General features: G+C 37.1%; 1 protein-coding gene across 1 annotated transcript in view; it reads right to left on the reverse strand.

Annotated features, from left to right (window-relative positions):
• MID1 (midline 1) overlaps positions 1 to 15,291 on the reverse strand; it is a 325,456-nt gene extending 310,165 nt beyond the window's left edge. Inside the window, exon 1 of the mRNA XM_084649321.1 lies at positions 15,106 to 15,291. The gene's annotated coding sequence lies outside the window, so the exon portion shown is untranslated. The remainder of the gene's footprint in view (positions 1 to 15,105) is intronic.
• Positions 15,292 to 20,809: the final 5,518 nt, after the last annotated feature.

A 20,809-nucleotide genomic window follows, 5' to 3' on the forward strand; every position in this document is an offset into this window, starting at 1 on the left:
ATTGCAGATACAGAGTCTTCTTCTAAATCTATCCTAGATTTATTTTAAGGGTTTGATCCTGCTCCTTTTTAAGCCAATGAGAAATATAACTCTTATTAATTTAAATGGGAACAGGGATTGGGCCCTGATTTAGCAAATGCTATGATTTGCTCCATCTGGGAATAAAGGTGATTTCACAAGTTCAGCATAAGAGTCTATAGTTTCAGGAGATGGCTAAAGTAACCCCTTTTTGTTGAATATTGGTGTCATCTTTGAATATCTCCAGACAAGAGGATTTGTCATGTGTTCTAACAGGTTTTTAGTTTGAGATCTGTCTTCAGTACAAATATGCTAAAAACTACTGATTTGATTCTGATCTAGGAGAATTACTAAACTATGCTTAGTAAAATATCATCTTCCAAACAAATTTTAGCTTGGGATTTAACTTGTCCAAAAACTTTAAAGAGAATTTGTCTAAAGGCAAAATGTTAAAAGCTGGCTTTGAGCAGACATATGGAAGTACAGTTGCACGTAATTACTGAATTTTTAATAACGTGGTTCAATTTAATGTTTACAAAATATTTTTAGATGCAGAGCTTCAGTCACATCTTAGAAATTAGTAAGTGCCATACACACTGAAGGTAAAATGTAATCCGTTCTGACCCAAAACAGCAATAACTGAAAGGCAATGACTGCCATTCAAAAGTGAACATTTGCCAACTGTTACAACATTTGTTATCCGACATACTGCATCATTTCCTAAATTTACAATAGAAAATAATGTAGAATGTCAGAGATCACTGTGAGAGAGAGATAGCAATTAAATTTTAATTGCTTAACAGCCTTTAATGGCAACACTATAATGAGCTGGTGTTCTGAATCCAGTTCCTTTTGGAAATTCATCACACAAGCCATGGAATCGGTGTTGGCAGTCCCAGCAATTAGGCCAAACACTGAGTGAGTATTAAGAATGAATTACCTTTTCCTCCCCAACCATGATGTAAATGTGTCACATAAACAGGATAGAAGGGAGGATGCGAGCTTATTCAGTTTCTACCTGTGCTTATATCTGTTCTGTGGATAAATAAAATACTTCAGACTCCAGGGCTGTGAGACTGCATCTTTTACAAGTACAAAATTCACTAAAAAGAAATCTGTTAAAGTAATTAATCCCAGCTACAAACAAATAAAGAATTAAGATATAGGTTCTCAGAATCCATAATATGATCCCACCTTGACAGATTTTGGTTTGATATCACAATATAGATATCTAATATCTAAATATTAGACAGATATCTGTTAGTATAAAGACTATGTATTGGTCCATTTTAGAAGCGAAGATGTACACATACAAAGCCTTGACACTTTACTGCTCTTGATTACACTCCTGACAAAGACCACCCTTATTTAGGGATTCAGTTTATCCAATCTAACCGCAATTATTTATCTCAAAAATACTGACTCGGGAAGGTGAGGTTATGGAAAGTACCATGCAAAAGAAATCAATCTCATTTCCATTTCTTTGTTTATTATCTGCTATTTCTGAGATCATTGACTCTAATTTGGAACCTAACCATTCAAGAGATAACACCTGTAATTCCCAGAGCACACCTAATGGATACTGCAGTATGGAGCGCAGCATTGATCCATACTGATCAATGACTCAACACTGCAACATAACCATGGGTGATATGTTGAGTACTCATTTGTTGATCATGCCAAATCAATATTACATTCTAAGCAACAACCAGTTCTGCTCAGTATTCTCTTAGAAGGACCTTGTCATACAACTCTTTCCCCACACTTCAGACATGAAAGTTAAAAATGCCATAGAGGACAACACATTTTTCTCCTGGAATGATATAATGTACATGTGGTTACTCTCATGCTTGCCTTACATTTACAGATATTGCATTGTTATGTTCTTTACCTATACCACAATCCTTAATTAGCATTTTAACAGGGGAAAATTATATATGCTGGACTGTATTATATGTGGTGACTGTTTTCATGTCAATAGATGTGTGAATGTTCTCACTAATTTGTAACATTTATACTAGGTTTAGCATTTTCTTGTGCCAACTATGCATCCTTTATTACTAAAAACCAGGTAGCTGCAAGGAATTCTGCATGTTAAACTTGATGCTGATAACTGTGTAATAGTCTAACGTAAAAATAATCAGTTAAAGTTCCAGAGTGCCAAACCAAAATAATTTACCTTGGAATGACTAAAGAGGCCTCAGTAGACACCACAATCTGCAGGGAATCACATGTATCATACCAACAGTTTCAATCTGAGTCTCAGGAAAGATCAACTCTTTAATTCCCTAAAGCCAGTTTAGGACAAAAAATAACCTGTTCCAATTTTCAAGGTCACAGCAGTACCTTCAATTCCTTTTACAGTCTCAACTGTCTATGGAAACTTCCAGTTCTGAAATTCTGTGCCCTCTTACCAGAACTCTGAATACTTTCAAGTTCTTGGTAGGGAAATAAAAGGTTATGCAGCTGATGATTCAACTGACTTGTCCTCTTTCAAATTCTCCTTTTCTAATTAGGCTTTGATTCTTTCATTCTCCAGTGGATGGACAATGCATTCCAGTTTAGTTATGCTTGAGTTACACAAACAGATAGGGAGATAAAGAACTAAAACTGCAAGGCATTTGAGGCTAACATAGTAGGAGACATTTAAAATTACATCACAAACATAATAACTAGGGCTGTCGATTAATCGCAGTTAACGCACGCAATTAACTAAAAAAAAATTAATTGTGATTAATTGCAGTTTTAATTGCACTGTTAACAATAGAATACCAATTTAAATTTATTAAATATTTTGGATGTTTTTCTACATTTTCATATATATTGTATCCTGTGTGTATATTATTTTTTATTATAAATATTTGCACTGTAAAAATGATAAAACAAAAGAAATAGCATTTTTCAATTCACCTCATACAAGTACTGTAATGCAATCTTTGTCATGAAAGTGCAATTTACAAATCTAGATTTTTTTTTGTTACTTAACTGCATTCAAAAGCAAAACAATGTAAAAATTCAGAGCCTACAAGTCCACTCAGTCCTACTTCTTGTTCAGCCAATTGCTAAGAGAAACAAGTTTGTTTATAATTACAAGAGATAATGCTGCCCTCTTCTTATTTACAATGTCACTGGAAATTGAGAACAGGCATTTGCATGGCACTTTTGTAGCTGGCATTGCAAGGTATTTACGTGCCAAATATGCTAAACATTCATATGCCCCTTCATGCTTCAGCCACCATTCCAGAGGACATGCTTCCATGCTGATGACGCTTGTTAAAAAAAAAAGCGTTAATTAAATTTGTGACTGAACTCCTTGAGGAAGAATTTTATGTCCCCTGCTCTGTTTTACCTGCATTCTGCCACATATTTAATGTTACAGCAGTCTCAGATGACGACCCAGCACATGTTGTTTGTTTTAAGACCACTTTCACTGCAGATCTGACAAAATGCAAAGAAGATACCAATGTGAGATTTCTAAAGATAGCTACAACACTCAACCCAGCTTTAAGAATCTGAAGTGCCTTCCAAAATCCAAGAGGGACGAGGTTTGGCGCATGCTTTCAGAAGTCTTAAAAGAGCAACACTCCGATGCGGAAACTATAGAATCCGAACCACCAAAAAAGAAAATCAACCTTCTGCTGGTGGCATCTGATTATGAAAATGAACATGCATCTGTCTGCACTGCTTTGGGTTGTTATCGAGCAGAATCTGTCATCAGCTGGATGCATATCCTCGGCAATGGTGGTTGAAGCATGAAGGGACATATGAATCTTTAGCACATCTGGCACGTAAATATCTTGCGACGCCGGCTACAACAGTGCCATGTGAATGCCTGTTCTCATTTTCAGGTGACATTGTAAACAAGAAGCGGGCAGCATTATCTCCTGCAAATGTAAACAAACTTGTTTCTCTGAGTGATTGGCTGAACAAGTAGGACTGAGTGAACTTGCAGGCTGTAAAATTGTACATAGTTTTACTTTTTAATGAGATTTTTTTTGTACATAATTCTACATTTGTAAATTCAACTTTCATGATAAAGAGATTGCGCTACAGTACTTGAATTAGGTGAATTGAAAAATATTTGTTTTTTTTACAGTGCAAATACTTGTAATCAAAAATAAATATAAAGTGAGCACTGTACATTTTGTATTCTGTGTTGTAACTGAAATCAATATATTTGAAAATGTAGAAAACATCTAAAATATATAAATAAATGGTATTCTATTAACAGTGTGATTAATCATGCAATTAATCATGATTAATTTTTTAATTGCATGATTATTCATGATTTTTTTAATCGCTTGACAGCCATAAGCTTAATCTACTACGAAGAGTTATATTTTCTGAAACCTAAAGTAAACAATTCAGTTGTGCAATTTAGCAATGTTGAGTGCATTACATTAGAACCAAGCTTCAAGAGGTCTGATAGAAAGAAGATTATTGAAAGAACCAAAGTTACTGAGATCATTTGAGAAACTTGTTTCAGAATCCAGATAATTTTTCATAAGAACGGCCATACTGGGTCAAGACCAATGGTCCATCTAGACCAGTATCCTGTCTTCCAACAGATACTTGACAGGGAGTGAACAGAACAGGGTAATTTATCGAGTGGTCCATCCCTGGTCATCCAGTCCCAGCTTCTAGCAGTCACAGGCTTAGGGACACCCAGAGCACGGGATTGTATACCTGACCCATCTTGGCTAATAGCCATTGATGGACCTATTCTCCATGAACTTATCTAATTCTTTTTTGAACCCAGTTATACTTTTGGCCTTCACAATCAACATCCCCTGCCAATGAGTTCCACGGGTTGACTATGCATTCTGTGAAGGAGTATTTCCTTACGCTTGTTGTACACCTGCTGCCTATTAATTTCCTTGGTTAACCCCTGGTTCATGTGTTATGGGAAGGGGGTAAATAATACTTCCTTATTCACTTTCAACATTCATGATTTTACAGACTTCTATCAGACCTCGCCTTGATCATCTCTTTTCCAAGCTGAATAGTCCCAGTCTTTTTAATCTCTTCTCATATGGAAGCTGTTCCATACCCTTTAATCATTTTTATTGCCTTTCTCTGTACTTTTTCCAATTCAAATACATCTTTTTTGATATGAGGTGGCCAGAACTGTATGCAGTATTCAAGGTGTTACTATACCATGGATTTATATAGTGCATTATGATATATTCCTTTCCTAATGGTTCCTAACATTCTGTTATCTTTTTTTAGTGCTGTTGCTTATTGCGCAGATGTTTTCAGAGAACTATCCACGATGACTCCCAGATCTTTCTTGAGTGGTAACAGCTAATTTATACCCATCATTTTGGATGCATAGATGGGATTATTTTTTTCCATTCTGCATTACTTATCATTTATCAATGTTGAATTCCATCTGCCATTTTGTTGCTGAGTCACCCAGTTTAGTAAGATCTCTTTGTAACTCTTTGCTTTGGACTTAACTATCTTGAGTAATTTTGTATCATCTGCAAATTTTTCCACCTCACTGTTTACTCATTTTTCCCTATCATTTATGACTATGTTGGCCAGCATTGGTCCAAGTACAGATCCTTGGGGGACCTCTCTCCACTGTGAAAACTGATCATTTATTATGCCCCCTTGTTTCCTCTCTTTTAACCAGTTACAGATCCATAAGAAGACCTTCCCTCTTATCTCATGACTGCCTACTTTGCTTAAGAACCCTTGTAAGGGACCTTGTCCAAGACTTTCTAAAAGTCCAAGAATGGTATATCCACTGGATCACCCTTGTCCACACAATTTTTACCCCCTCGAAGAAATCTAATTGACTGATGAGGCATGATTTCCCTTCACAAAAGCCATGTTGACTCTTCCCCCAACATACTGTGTTAATTTATGTATCTGATAATTGTGTTCTTCACTATAGCTTTCAATCAATTTGTGTGGTTCTGAAGTTAGGCCTACTGGCCTGTAATTGCCTTTAGGATAGCCTCTAGAGCCTTTTTTTAAAAATCAGCATCAAATTAGCTATCTACAGTCATCTGGTATAGAGTCTCATTCAAATGATAGATTACATACCACAGTTAGTAGTTCTGCAATTTCATATTTGAGTTCCTTGAGAACTCTTGGGTGAATCCCGTCTGGTCCTGGTGACTTATTACTGTTTAATTTATCAATTTGTTCAAAAGGCAATATGTTGTACACAGCCATGATCACCTGAAAATGCATTTACTGTATATTATACATTCATATGTTCTGTTTTGTTCTGTGAACATAGCAAGATTCTAGAATGAGGGTCTATAGATTTTGTCATTTTGTTTTCTGAAATGTAATTAAGTCAGGTGCATTTCTATATCCGCAGTTTTGACCACTATCATCTGATTGTGTGGATGTGTGCCCGTTTTAGGTCAATTTTTTATAGACAATCACATGAATGTTTACAAATTGTTTCTAAAAACAGAGAAGTGTAATATTGTTGATTACACAGACACAGAGCATCAGCTTTTCCTTCTATATGTATGTCTATACATGTCATTATCTAGGATAGTCAATTTATTGGCACATTTTAAGGTTTACTGAATAAAAAAAATCATATGTTTCAGTAAATGCCAGTGATTTACATCATGCAGAAACAGAACATCTTACGTAACACATGTGCAATAAAAGCAAACAGATGTTTGCAGTCTAAGCGCTGCACTAATGGAGGAGGTATGGCACTGTATCAAAGGCAAAACACAACATATTCAGAATTTCCCACTAGAGTTTTAAGTGCAGCTGCCTAATTTTGAATAAATAACCAATAAGATATCCCAAACCACTTTGTGGCATATTTCCATTCTTAAGGTAAGAATTTATAATTAATCGCTAATACTTAAAGTCCTCAGATAAAATAGGTTTGAATTTCAAACAGACTAAGAAATTAGAGACCGACTAAGAAGATAAAAATGTACAGTAAAAATAATGACTTATGTTACAGAATTCACATATTAGGAGAACAATCAGTTTTTAATTCATAGGAATATGACACAAGTACAAAAAATATACCCCTCAGGGGTCCTGACTTGGGGGTTTCAAATGGAACCTCCAAGATTAGGCAGTTACCACACAGAACTGCAGGAAACCCAGCAGCACTGAGAACACACATCAGTGGAAGCTCATTGGGCACAAGTCAAGACCCTTTGAAAATGACGCTGCATATATCTATTGTATTATGAAACAAGACTGTTCTCAACCTGTAGGAATGACTGGAACTTTGCACTACAGTATCCACAAATTTCTTGTTTCATTATTCCTGGAAGTAACCTCAGCTGGTTTTAAATGAAGCTGAAATTATACAAACACTTCCTACAAATAAAATTAATCACATGTAATAAGAGAAACTGCCCACTTCCATTCTGCCTTCACCCTAATTCTTTATATTAAGGGCCACCACAATTACTACCAATGGGTGTGAGTCCAGGAATAAGAATAGTGCAAGACCTAAAACCACTGAAAATGTTTCAGTCTGTAAGGTGAAAATGCTGAGTTTTGTATTAAGAAGTCCTCCTGGCTAAAACTGATTTCAAAGTAATCTGTTTCCCTAGTCCTGATATACTGTACAAAGAGCATAAAAGTCTGAGGACAAAGAGATCTCAATTTTGTTGATTGAGGCCACAATTTAGCAAAATGTTTAAGAACATGCTTGTGCTTAAGTCCCATTGATGTCAGTATTGATGACAGAGAAGTTTCCTGGAAATATACTTTTTTTGTCTTTCAGTGTTTTGCTGAACCAGGAATTGATCATGAAAATGACCAACCCCTCTATAAAATACTGTATTACAAACAAACCTCTGCATCAACAACACAGCCTTGTATTCTCTCAATCACTGGTCACAGCACCAAAAATTAGACTTAGTGTTGACTAATTTAGCAAAAAATAAAACACAACAGGAAATACTGTTCTAAAAGAAACCAGGCAGATGCAGCCTGTTAAGGGCCACAGCAACTATAAATCTAGTTGCCTGAAATGGGAGTTGTGGGTGCTCAGCATCTTTCAGGATCAGGCCCAAAGTTGTAAGCATTCCAAAACTAAAATTCTTACATGTGCTACTGAAATATAGCATGGAATAAATACAGAAACAAATAAATCAATCAATAGCACAAGCCTACCTAAAGCAGTCTATTTGACAGATAACACAAGACAGACGCGTTGAGCTAATTTACTATCCATAGTCCATTGGCAGAGACATTCCTAGCCTTCATTTTCAGCCTAGTGGTTTTCCGAACTTTCCAAGACAGACAAATAGCACAGAATGGCTGATAGAATGATGTGTCACATCTTATATGATACAGGCTCTGTGTTTGTGCCTGCAAGGACCATTGGTTTTTAACCTTCTTAAATTTAAGTACTGATTTTTTTTTACCTGATCAAGCATTTTAAAGTTGTGATCAATAAATATAAAATTTGAGCAGACTTCATGGAAGTACTTTAAACTGAGATTAATTTTTAATCCTCTAAGCAGAATTGACCAATCATTTATTATCTAATAATTTTATGTCTCTTGATCAGGGAAGAGAAAGGCTGTTCCCCAGCTTGAGATTGTCCTTCATTTGCATGACTCTTAAAACACATGCACTCAGTGCAGCTGGCACTGTAAAGCAACATAGGGCCTCCAAGAGGGAACACAATGTTTCAGTCTTAGGTTGCAGCCCTGTGTGTTCTTCATAACTACATTTATGAATGTAGAGGTTCCACACAGCCAGGTGGGGCTTTAGGATTTTAGAACAGCAGTTGCACTAGGAAATATACAGATTTTGAGTTGCATTTTAAATTTCCTAAATAGAACAGCAAAGACAGCAGAAGTAAAAAACAAAAACAACAGATGCCCTTTCAGAAAATATAATCTGTATATTTAATCTTGAGGCAGCTGCTGTCTTCTCTTCAGCTAAACTAATATGCCCTGCCTACACTTCTTCATTACCATTAATCCTAACAATGACTCAATGTAGGATCTGCAGAAGGTTCTTATAAATGTTGTCCCACTTGACCCCACCCTTTTGACACCTGTCTCTCTTCAAGCTATTCCTAGAGATGTTGCTTGCAGCTTGGCAACTGCTGACGGTTCTTTTCAATTAGGCATATGCTTCAGGGGAAAAAAGGAATTTACTTAGGTCACTTGAGGGCAATGAAATCACACATGCCATATAAAATGCTTACATTAGAAAACGATAGCGTAATAGAATGGTAAAACCTTTAACAAAACCCTACAGGGAGCACACAATTAGTACAGCATGCTCATCTATTATTGCTAGCTCTCTAGTTACATTCTGAAAGTCTTGCATTTTCTTATTGAAAAAGCATTAAGATATCAAAATGGAAATGTGATGTGCACAGCCTCTACTTGCTAATGTACAGGAGCTCTCAATCCCAATTACATGAAAAATTTAAAAAGTAAAAATAAATAAACAAAGCAGTGGCCCTGAAAAACCTGTTTTATCAAGAAAAAGACAGTTGTTGTAGGGTGAACAGTCAACTCTAGTTTATTTACCTTGGAAACTTTTAAAAATATCCTTAAATACTATAGTTCATGGATTAAAGAAAGAGAAATATTAGTTTCCATATTCAACTTTTCTTTTACAATAAAACTTTCATGATAACTACATCCAACAGCCTCAGCTCTAAAGTTAACACTTTATTTGCTAAAACCACAAATGGATAAGAACACTCCTGAATTTAATGCACCAGCAGTGTTTCACTCAGAACCAAGCAAAATCATTTTTGTCTAAGTAATCAAAGCCTTTGTCAGAGAGTAATAACTTCACAGCTCTGAAACGTGAACAAAAATTTCCAACTCAGTCCTCTCTGTGTTAAAACTCGGACTGTCAAATCAGAGTTCTGTTTCACTTCAGTCCTCATGTTTAGACAACTAAAGATGGTGCTATAAGTACATACATATACACAGAAGGCCTGATGGGGCACAACACCTTTGCTTAGATTCAATATGTGCATCTGTAAATCTGACATCTCTTTAAACTGAACATCATCAATGTACTTCATTATTTTCCTTGGAGTTAAACAATTAAAATCGACACAGATCCAAAGACAGGGAGATACCTTGTAGAAGTTAATTACATTATTTAACCTGGAATTAACCTTGAAAACAAATCTATAGCTTTTTCTCCACCAACCATTTTAAAGTGGAAACTTTTCATCAGTGTTTCAAGGCGTATTAAAATGGAAGTGTTCTACTACGTGGGCAAAACTCATTTAAAAAAAATACATATTTACTGATAAAAAGTATCAAGGAGAAAGGCTATAAAGTTTATGCAGCTCAAGGTAATAGCTTACCAAAAGAGCCTCACCCATTACTGCCAGCTGCTCCACCCATAAAATGGCAGAAATATTGTCTTATGACCCAAATGCCATAAATATCGTGGGTTTGTGGGATGGATTCCCCCCCCTCCGTTTTGTGGGTTCATGGACCAAAAAAATTGCTGGAACCAGTTTAACCAAATACAAAAGTAGAGTTCCTTACATACAGCTCATTGGCAGTGAAAGCGCTATTTAACCACTTTGTACAGGGCGGTGTTCCCAGTTTCCAAGATTACTTTACTCGCATATCGTCACAGAGAGAATGTTTCTGTCTATCGATGTGTGAAGAAATATGTCCATTTTACAGATAATGGGCTCAGCAGAGTAGATTAAGAGGGAAGAGTGATCTAGTGCAGGGGTTCTCAACCTTGTTTGAACCACATCCTACATCTCTGGCTTTTTTGCATGGGGAAAGGGAGGTATGTTTTTGTTTTTAAACTTGGAGGCCTCATGTCACTTACTCAAATTTATACCAGCTGCTCCTCTGTCATGACTCAGGGATGGTCAGGCCAATTTGAATGGTGTTCTGATGTACTTTGCCCCCCTAGAAAATTTGACAGGCTCCCCTCACAACTGAGAAACTCTGATCTTGTGAATAGGGCATTGGATTGAGATGCAGGAGACTTGGGTTCATTTCCCAGCTCATCCTCAGACATTTCTTGTGACTTTAGGTAAATCACTTAATCTAGGAATCAGAGTAGCAGCCGTGTTAGTCTGTATTCGCAAAAAGAAAAGGAGTCCTAGTGGCACCTTAGAGACTAACCAATTTATTTGAGCATAAGCTTTCGTGAGTTACAGCTCACTTCATCGGATGCATTCAGTGGAAAATACAGTGAGGAGATTTATATACACACAGAACATGAAAAAATGGGTGTTATCATACACACTGTAAGGAGAGTGATCATTTAAGATGAGCTAATACCAGCAGGAGAGCGGGGGGGGGGAGAAAACCTTTGGTAGCGATGATCAAGGTGGGCCATTTCCAGCAGTTAACAGGAACGTCCGAGGAGCAGTGGGGGGTGGGGGAAATAAACACGGGGAAATAGTTTTACTTTGTGTAATGACACATCCACTCCCAGTCTCTATTCAAGCCTAAGTTAATTGTATCCAGTTTGCAAATTTATTCCAATTCAGCAGTCTCTCTTTGGAGTTTGTTTTTGAAGTCTTTTTGTTCTAATATTGCGACCTTTACGTCTGAAATCGAGTGACCAGAGAGATTGAAGTGTTCTCCGACTGGTTTATGAATGTTATAATTCTTGACATCTGATTTGTGTCCACTTAGAACAACGCTTCCTCAGCTCTCGTCCCCTAATGCCCCTGCTCTACTTGCGCTACATTGATGACATCTTCATCATCTGGACCTATGGAAAAGAAGCCCTTGAGGAATTCCACCATGATTTCAACAATTTCCATCCCAACATCAACCTCAGCCTGGACCAGTCCACACAAGAGATCCACTTCCTGGACACTACAATGCTAATAAACGATGGTCACATAAACACCACCCTATACCGGAAACCTACTGACCGCTATTCCTACCTACATGCCTCCAGCTTTCACCCAGACCACACCACACGATCCATCGTCTACAGCTAAGCTCTACGATACAACCGCATTTGCTCCAAACCCTCAGACAGAGAAAAACACCTAAAAGATCTCTATCAAGCGTTCTTACAACTACAATACCTACCTGCTGAAGTGAAGAAACAGATTGACAGAGCCAGAAGAGTACCCAGAAGTCACCTACTACAGGACAGGCCAAACAAAGAAAGTAACAGAACACCACTAGCCATCAACTAAAACCTCTCCAGTGCATCATCAAGGATCTACAACCTATCCTGAAGGACGATTCCCCACTCTCACAGACCTTGGGAGACAGGCCAGTCCTCGCTTACAGACAGCCCCCCAACCTGAAGCAAAGACTCACCAGCAACCACACAACAAAAACACTAACCCAGGAACCTATCCTTGCAACAAAGCCCGTTGCCAACTGTGTCCACATATCTATTCAGGGGACACCATCACAGGGCCTAATAACATCAGCCACACTATCAGAGGCTCGTTCACCTGCACATCCACCAATGTGATATATGCCATCATGTGCCAGCAATGCCCCTCTGCCATGTACATTGGTCAAACTGGACAGTCTCTACGTAAAAGAATAAATGGACACAAATCAGATGTCAGAATTATAACATTCATAAACCAGTCGGAGAACACTTCATTCTCTCTGGTCACTCGATTTCAGACGTAAAGGTAGCAATATTAGAACAAAAAGATTTCAGAAACAGACTCCAGCAAGAGACTGCTGAATTGGAATTAATTTGCAAACTGGATACAATTAACTTAGGCTTGAATAGAGACTGGGAGTGGATGTGTCATTACACAAAGTAAAACTATTTCCGCATTTTTATTTCCCACACCCCACACTGCTCCTCGGACATTCCTGTTAACTGCTGGAAATGGCCCACCTTGATTATCACTACAAAAGGTTTTCTCCCCCCCAGCTCCCCTGCTGGTAATAGCTCATCTTCAGTGATCACTCTCCTTACAGTGTGTATGATAACACCCATTTTTTCATGTTCTGTGTGTAAATAAATCTCCTCACTGTATTTTCCACTGAATGCATCCAATGAAGAGAGCTGTAGCTCACGAAAGCTCATGCTCAGATAAATTGGTTAGTCTCTAAGGTGCCACTAGTACTCCTTTAATCTAGGAACTGTTTGATCTGTGTCTATATAACAGCACCTAGTACAATGGGGTCCTGGTCCATGGCTGAGGCTCTAGGTGCTACAATAATATAAATAAATACCCTGTGCCTCAGTTCCCAACAGTAAAATGGCAGTAAAACATCTCTACCTCCCAGGGTGTTGTAAAGGTAAATTCTGTTAATGATTATGAGGTATTCAGATCAGTACCATTAAGTATCTAGACAGAATAGAATCCAATGGATTAAGAGTGTGTATTTCTCTTGGCATGTGTTTCTCCTGTTCTTAAAGCTTCTATTTTATTTACAGATATCCCTGAGAAAATCTCTTATCTTGTACCCTACCTGAGGCACAATAATATAAAGTTTCTTCAGGTACCATAAACTGAAGCCCGCAAAGATGGGGTGGGAGATAAGGTGAGTGAAGTTCAGAAGCCACAGTCTTTGCTCCTCGTCCTCCGTTCCCAGACTCCCTATTGCTGCTGAGTTCCATCGAAACCGATGATATTTCAGGAGGATAACATGGTATGTTCAGATGTTGGCCCATGTCTAAGAACTCACTATCTACTTTCCTTGCAGATGATCCTGTAAAAATGCTATACTGAAGATACAGCATTGCTGTTTTATGTATGTAACTCCCATTAATATATCACTTTGAAGGTCAGGAGTTTGGAAATATCCTGTATATTTATGAATGAGAAACTAAATTAGCATAAGTGAATTTTAACGTTGCCAATTCCTTATCACGAATGAATGTTTTAGCCAGGAAATATTACATTACAGGAGCTTGCAATATAACTGCTTACTGTTAGGCATACATTAATATATCTTGCAACATTTTGAAAGTTAACTGTTTTGTTTCTAGTGTGATCAACTTCTTAAAAATCTTCTAAATTTTTAGAAATATTCATGTAATTTTTTTTTTTTTTGCTATTTTGGCTCCCAGGAAAGATACAGACATACCAATTAAATTCTTAACGCAGATTTGTTGTGACGAGATTATCAGTCAAAGCTTAGTGCAATGCCATCATATAACAGTGAACCACCAGGATGAGGGAAATGAAATCACCCTAGAAACAAAGTCTGCACCTGTTTCTGTCAAGTTTTCTGTACACGGTATTCTTCTGTGGAAGGTACCTCTCAGAGGGATCAGGTAAACCAAACTTTCATTTGTAATTTTTGTATCATCAGTGCAATAGAATTTGGAGGAAGTTCTATACTTAGCTGCATTTTAACATTGACTGTCCTGATGTACTGTACAACAATATGCAATTAGAAAGCTATTGAAACATATTCTTTCAGATTTCCACTTTTAATGGCATTCTTACCGAGATATTCTTCAAAGAACTCTTTTCTCTCTGGATTCAAATCAGAATCTATTGTAAAGGCTATCAGAATCTGTAAATGTTCCCTAAGCAATCCACATTTTTGTTTTGTACCTTGACAACTTTTCTTTTAGGAGAACAAGTTTAGTTTACAAGTTTAGCAAGATCAAACCAGGCTTATTAGTAAGTAACTTGTGCTTATTATTATTGCAGGTATCCCCCTATTCCATGTACAGCGAGCAAGAACATATCAGCTGAGCTCCAGTCATACCAATCAAAATGAAGTATACTAGAAACTACGGAATGAAGAGATATTTCACTTTTTTAAAAAATGCACTAAACGTTAAAAATAAGGGCTTTTAGTGTGTGCATATTAGAAATTTTGCATTCTGCAGTTTGCAGAGATTCAGACAGTTAATCAAAGCATCCTAGCTTTATTTCCACAGTTTCAGCTTGCATCTGTGTTCCATCAAAGATAAGAAACTTTGATAATCTCTTTGGTAAAGAAAGGTGTATCGGAATTAGAAACACATGGAAAGTCAGATAAACTAAAATAATTACCCCACACAGATGTTACTGTGCACAAGAGACATAAATTGTCTAGAAATATTTCTAAAATGTGCCAAGCCGTTTTAGGACTGAACGAGATACAAGAACAAGACTTAATAGTAGCACTCTGATTTCCTCCTCATTCTAACAAGGCCGCTTCTAAAATGAAAGGGACTTACCTGCTTCTCCATTTTTATACTGTCAGTTACTGTTCTTTTCCTGAAATTCTGTTTGCTTGTTTCTTTAAGTTGATAGTTCCTCCAAGTAGGGTGCTTTGTTGCCTGCTTGTGCTGGTTTTCTCAAGATCAGCTGAACTGTAGTCAGTTTGATTCAGGAAGCTGTGCTCTGTCCAGCCTACTGATCACTCCCACTCTCCAGGGTGTGTGCTTACTCGTCTCTCTCAGTCAGACTAAAAACCAGGCAAGCTCATTTCAGTGTAGCATGTTTCCTTATATAGGTAAACAAGCACTCCATTCCGGGTGTAAGAAGCTAATTGGAAATAGGTGTACGTTAGTTAACTCCACAAATACCAAATGGTTTGAATGCATGTAGTTTGCTAGCGAGCACTGTAAAAGACCCTGCAAAAGGCATGTGGTACCTGTTTAATTTAGAGCATGGTTTATCATCTATTCAAATAGTCATTGGATTAAAGCTAAGATAGTCTGCATTATTACAGAACATTAAACAGAGTTTTTACAACAGTGGCACGACACCCTCATCATCCAATGCTTTAATATTGATGAGAGAAACAAAGCACAACAGATGACACTGGTACCTGAATCTGTGTGTAAACACAGGGAATCTGAGAGTTTTTAAACGTTAGCAGTGCTCAGAATGTGTAATACAAGATTACAGTAAACTGAATTTTACGTGCAAGAAGTAAAGGCTACAAATTATTAAAACAATAAAATAGAACAGAAAAGACTGGGATAAAAAAAGCTTGTTGTATCCCATCTCCAATTCCTTTGTTTGAATTTTGGGTATTTTTAGCATTTAAGCTCTTTGGGACAGGGATCTCCTTTTTATATCTATCATACTATCATACTGCCACTATCATACCTTGGGATGCTTTACAGAAATCGCTAGACACACAAGGTGTCCCCTTAGGGCACGCATGCTTCTAAAGGAGTGGCTATTTATGTGAGGAATTGTGGAACTAATACATCTGAATTTTTCATGTATCTTTAACTCCCCTCAACTGCACTCTGCCTACTAATCCATTTCTTCGTGGACTGCTTCTAACTTTTCAAAACCAGAGCAGCTTCAACAGTCAGGTAATTCATTAAAAATATCACAAGTTAAACACATTCTTGGCTGACTCCAGTCAGATCAAGACTCACCTCTTTGCCAAAGCCTTCCCTTCACAATAGAGAGCACTGCCAGCATAATATGGGGGATATCAAAAGATGAGAGGAAGTAGAAAGAAGCAAAAAGCGAAAAAGAAAAAAGTGGATAAAAACTGGAAAAGGGGAGATATAGTGGGGAGAGATACTAAATATTAAGTACAGATATATACAGTCCTTAAAGGAAAAAAAAACAACTTTTCATTCTTTCATGCCAAACATATACAGCCGCATGGCTCATGACAGGCAATATTCAGTCCTGAACCAGCAACAGGTATTACGTCTGGTAACAGGTGAGTTATTAGGGTTAGAAATATCAGAAAACCAGAAAGATAAGGTTCCTCTCTTTCCAAGACAGCAAGACTTTTTGTTTAGCTCCAAGAACCCATGATATATGGGATTTTAAGAGCCGTAGATTAGTATGTACTATTTAGAAAAGCTATGTCTGGTCATTTTGAATTGTTTCAATACTTCATTAGTTAGAATATTCCTCTTCCTCTGCATCATGAGGCCTCATGATACTGAAGAAGCCTGGCTTTACAGGTAGAGAAATATGAAAAATGATTCCAATAAAAATTATAAAACACTCCATAAATACATTTAAAATAGTCTACCTGTAAAATATGTGGCATATACCAAATACCTGACCATAGGATGTGGTATAATGGTCTTCATGGGATTCATTTAGGATCATTTAAATAATTCACTTGTGGCTTCACTACTTGTAGGTAAGTTGGCCACGCCAAACTCATACTATTATGATAAAAAACTATTTGTACTGCACAACACCATGTATTCTCTCCCTAGAAGTAAAACATGTGACAAATCCCCAATTACAAATCAACTTTTATCTTAAGCAAGTCAAATTTGCACCTGTACTGAAATCAGTTGGATTCTCCAGTTGATAATAAAACGGATAATAAACGCTTGAGAGGGCTGATCCTGACTCTCAGTCCTGATACTAGTACCATTCTTCCAGCAAATCCACAGCCCCAGAAGCAAATCACACATCAAAAACTATTCCTTCCCACTACTCACCTCTGTTCACACATGGGTCCTTCCACCCATACCTATTACTTCTCTCTCCGTCCCCTCCCTCCACCACATCCCCAAAACCTATTCACCCGCTGCCTCCCCCAGCTCAGCCCTCTGTTCACCTCCATCCATGAGCCAAAGACTCTAAAGATAATCAATATCTGGATTTGAATCCATCAGGAATACTCACTATTTATCTATAGAATCCCAAAATTATGGGTTTGTCATATCCCTAGTACGTGGCATAGTGATCACACTTTAATAGTTTCTTCAATTTTGAAATATACTACTGGTTTGGGAGATAGTCTCTTTACTTAAAACAGAGAGTAGCAGTGGAACTAGCAATCTCTCAAATCGTAAAAATGTTTTCACTACACTTTCACTGAGTACCTACACCAAGGAATTAAAATAATTCATATTAGTAATATATTACATGTAGTCAGATTGTATTTAAATGGCTGCTGTAATGTACAGTATGGCCTTTTAGCAGTATCCAATTTTGAGAGTTGAAAAGTCATGGAGACTGATTGCTTTCATTTACTTTCCTGTCGTTCATGTACTGTCTGCAAGTGATGATAGGATTATATTAATTACACTGGAATCAACCTCGTATATTAATAAGTTGCAAGACATAACATTTGAGTATGATTTTGGTCCTGTAAAATATTTCTTTTTAAAATTTGGGAAATGGAAGGGTTGATATGAAAAGGATCAGGAATTAATGCAAGTAATGGCAACAGTGGGATTTCCAGTGTACTCTGGGTAACTTTAAACACAAAGCTTACAATTTAACTACACTGTGCCATGCTCCTTTGGAGTGATGGTACCCCGTTTTCCATTCTCAGCATTCACTAGAAGCTCAGCAGAGATTATTGTATTCTCCACCTTTTATCTGGCATCTGTTTGTAATTACAATGAGCTTTGTTTACTGTGGATAAGGACAGTCTCTAAGGAGGACCTCAAAGGTCAGTGACTAATCCAGTGAACCGCGCTGCCTCTTCATGACTGCCAATTGTTCTCCTAAGTAGCTGTATTCTCTACAGTGCAGGCGACTATTCATGAGACCTATTCTTACCTCTTAAATGAGTGACTTGCTTTCATTTTCCCTTCATAACTTGTTCATAAAATGCACCCGCATTTCAGTGGTTACATAGTGATGGAATCAGTATCATGCTCAGAAACAGAAATCCAGTAAAAATTGCAATTTTCCCATGTTGCCTGGTGAATTTGGAGAGATCATAAAGGGGAAAGGCCTGGCACCAAAAAACTAAATAACCAATGCCCATCATTTTAATAAAAATCACAGCCTGCCTTCACTATTCAAGTAACTAGCTTAAGAATTCCTCTCACTATAAAAATCTAAAGTACGAATTCAATCTCTTGTTACTGAACTCTGCATTTGATTGACCACAAGTATCTGTATAGGCCTGGTAAGCTATCACATTAAAATAATGTTTCTGCAACCTCCAGTCTTCTCTAATCCATAACTTTCTGAAATTTTCCCTCTTTAGGTTGAAACTGTCCATGCTTGAACACCACGATAAACTGGCTACATATATTGAAGCCATTGAGTTTAAACGAGGGGAGATGTGCAACATTTGGTTGCACAACACTATTATGCTACAGTTTTAGGAGTTAAGCTGCTCTTGCACTCTTGAGATCTTGACTCCATGAAATCAATTGCAAAACTCCCATTGAATTTACTGAGGACAGGATTTCACCCTCCCTCTTAGTCATGACATCTCTTAATCACCAGTATACTACCAGAACAATTTATGTGGGACTGCTCCTTTCTGACAGGCCAACAATTCAGTAGTTCATGTTCTTTTTCTCCATAACATCACCCAGAACTGAAGACAGATAAATCACACACTTTCATGAATGGCAACAATATGTATTTCCTCAAATAAAATTGACATATTCAATCCAAATGAGATAAGATAAAAAATGTATTAAAAAAAGGAGAAAACCACACATAAAACTCAAGAAATTGTCTAAATTATTCCTAAAAAATGCCTGATGTTTAACCGAACTCATAGAACATTGGTTACAAAAGAAGAGTCTAAAAGGCTACCATATTACAGTCTCTATTTGACATATTACAGTCTCTGTGTCTCCTAAAGCTGCACTGTGAAGTTATACAACTCTCCCTCCCTATAGACAAGAACGTTGGGCTGACCGAGGCCAGACAAGAAACCTCAAACTACTTTCATTCAATAACTATATGTATGTTCTTAATATTTCCATGTCATGGAAGTGATTGTTTCTAAAATAGATCAATTAACCCTGCATACTTAAAATGGAGAACTAGCACTCTGAGGTTAAGGCATTATAATTCTATTAATACAGATCAATCAAGTATGTAAAACACACAACTATGAGTTTTCCCCCCATTTTATCCTTTTTCCCCAACAAATGCACAAAATAAAATTAATGCAAGAAATTATATTAATGAAACATTTAAGTTGCAAATGAAAAGAAGCCAGGAAGAAGTCAGGAAATGAAAAGGTTACGGGTTTCAGAAAATGCTAACTTGTTCATGTTGCACATATTATATGCAGTATTTTAAAGTATTGGGTCAATTGTTAAGCACGTAACTGATCTGTATGGATCAGTTCACTATAATAAAAAGTGAAGGTTGTATAGTATTTTCTGATTTGGATATTTAATTTTACAACCTTAACATATTGCTTTTAATAAAGCATTGCTTATAACATTCTACCATATCTATTAACCTTTACATAGGAACAAAGATGTCAAAACATGCTAAAGTCCTGTGGATATTATTTTACCCTTGGAAAAAGATCACAGTGGTTTCTTCTTCATCTCTCACAAAATGTTTCATTAAAACCTTTGTAATACAACAGTCTTCTACCAAGTGTAAGGGCTACTTTAGGCCTCAAAAACATGTTGATACAAGACCAAAAAAATCATGGGTTTTTTTCATGAAATAAATTAAAAACTCAAAGTTGTGGGATCTGATGAAGCAATCGGTATGGAAGGCAGCAGAAAACTATTTGGTACTGAGGAGCTTAAATGTATTAGTAGGAGAAGTTAATGAAATAATGATAATAATGTTATTAAGATTAGAGAGGGATTAAAATACTCTGGAAAATAAATAGTAAAAATGTATATGTTCTCAGCATGGACAATGCCTTCTGAGACCCATGAGAAGACTATTCAGAATATCTAGACCTACAAGGGTCTCATGGGAAGTACTTAGAGCTAGATTCACAAAGAAAATTAGTTGCCTAGATAATAACTGGGATTCAGAAAGCCTGAGTTTGGCACCTAGGCTCCTTATACAATGAATTGGGAGAGACCAGAGTGGAATGGAATGGAATGGAAACCACATTTAGAATGGAAATCACAAAAGCCAGCACATGCTAGGTGGCTCCTCATCTAAATTAGCCAATGGGGGATGCCTAGCCAAAGCCCCACCCTTCTCTCAGAAATAGGTGCCTCCCTCTGCTTGAGAGCCTCAGCTGAAAACCCTCTCTTGGTG

The sequence above is a fragment of the Lepidochelys olivacea genome (genome assembly GCF_965140295.1).
Source record: "Lepidochelys olivacea isolate rLepOli2 genome assembly, chromosome: 1".
Classification (NCBI taxonomy): domain Eukaryota; kingdom Metazoa; phylum Chordata; order Testudines; family Cheloniidae; genus Lepidochelys; species Lepidochelys olivacea.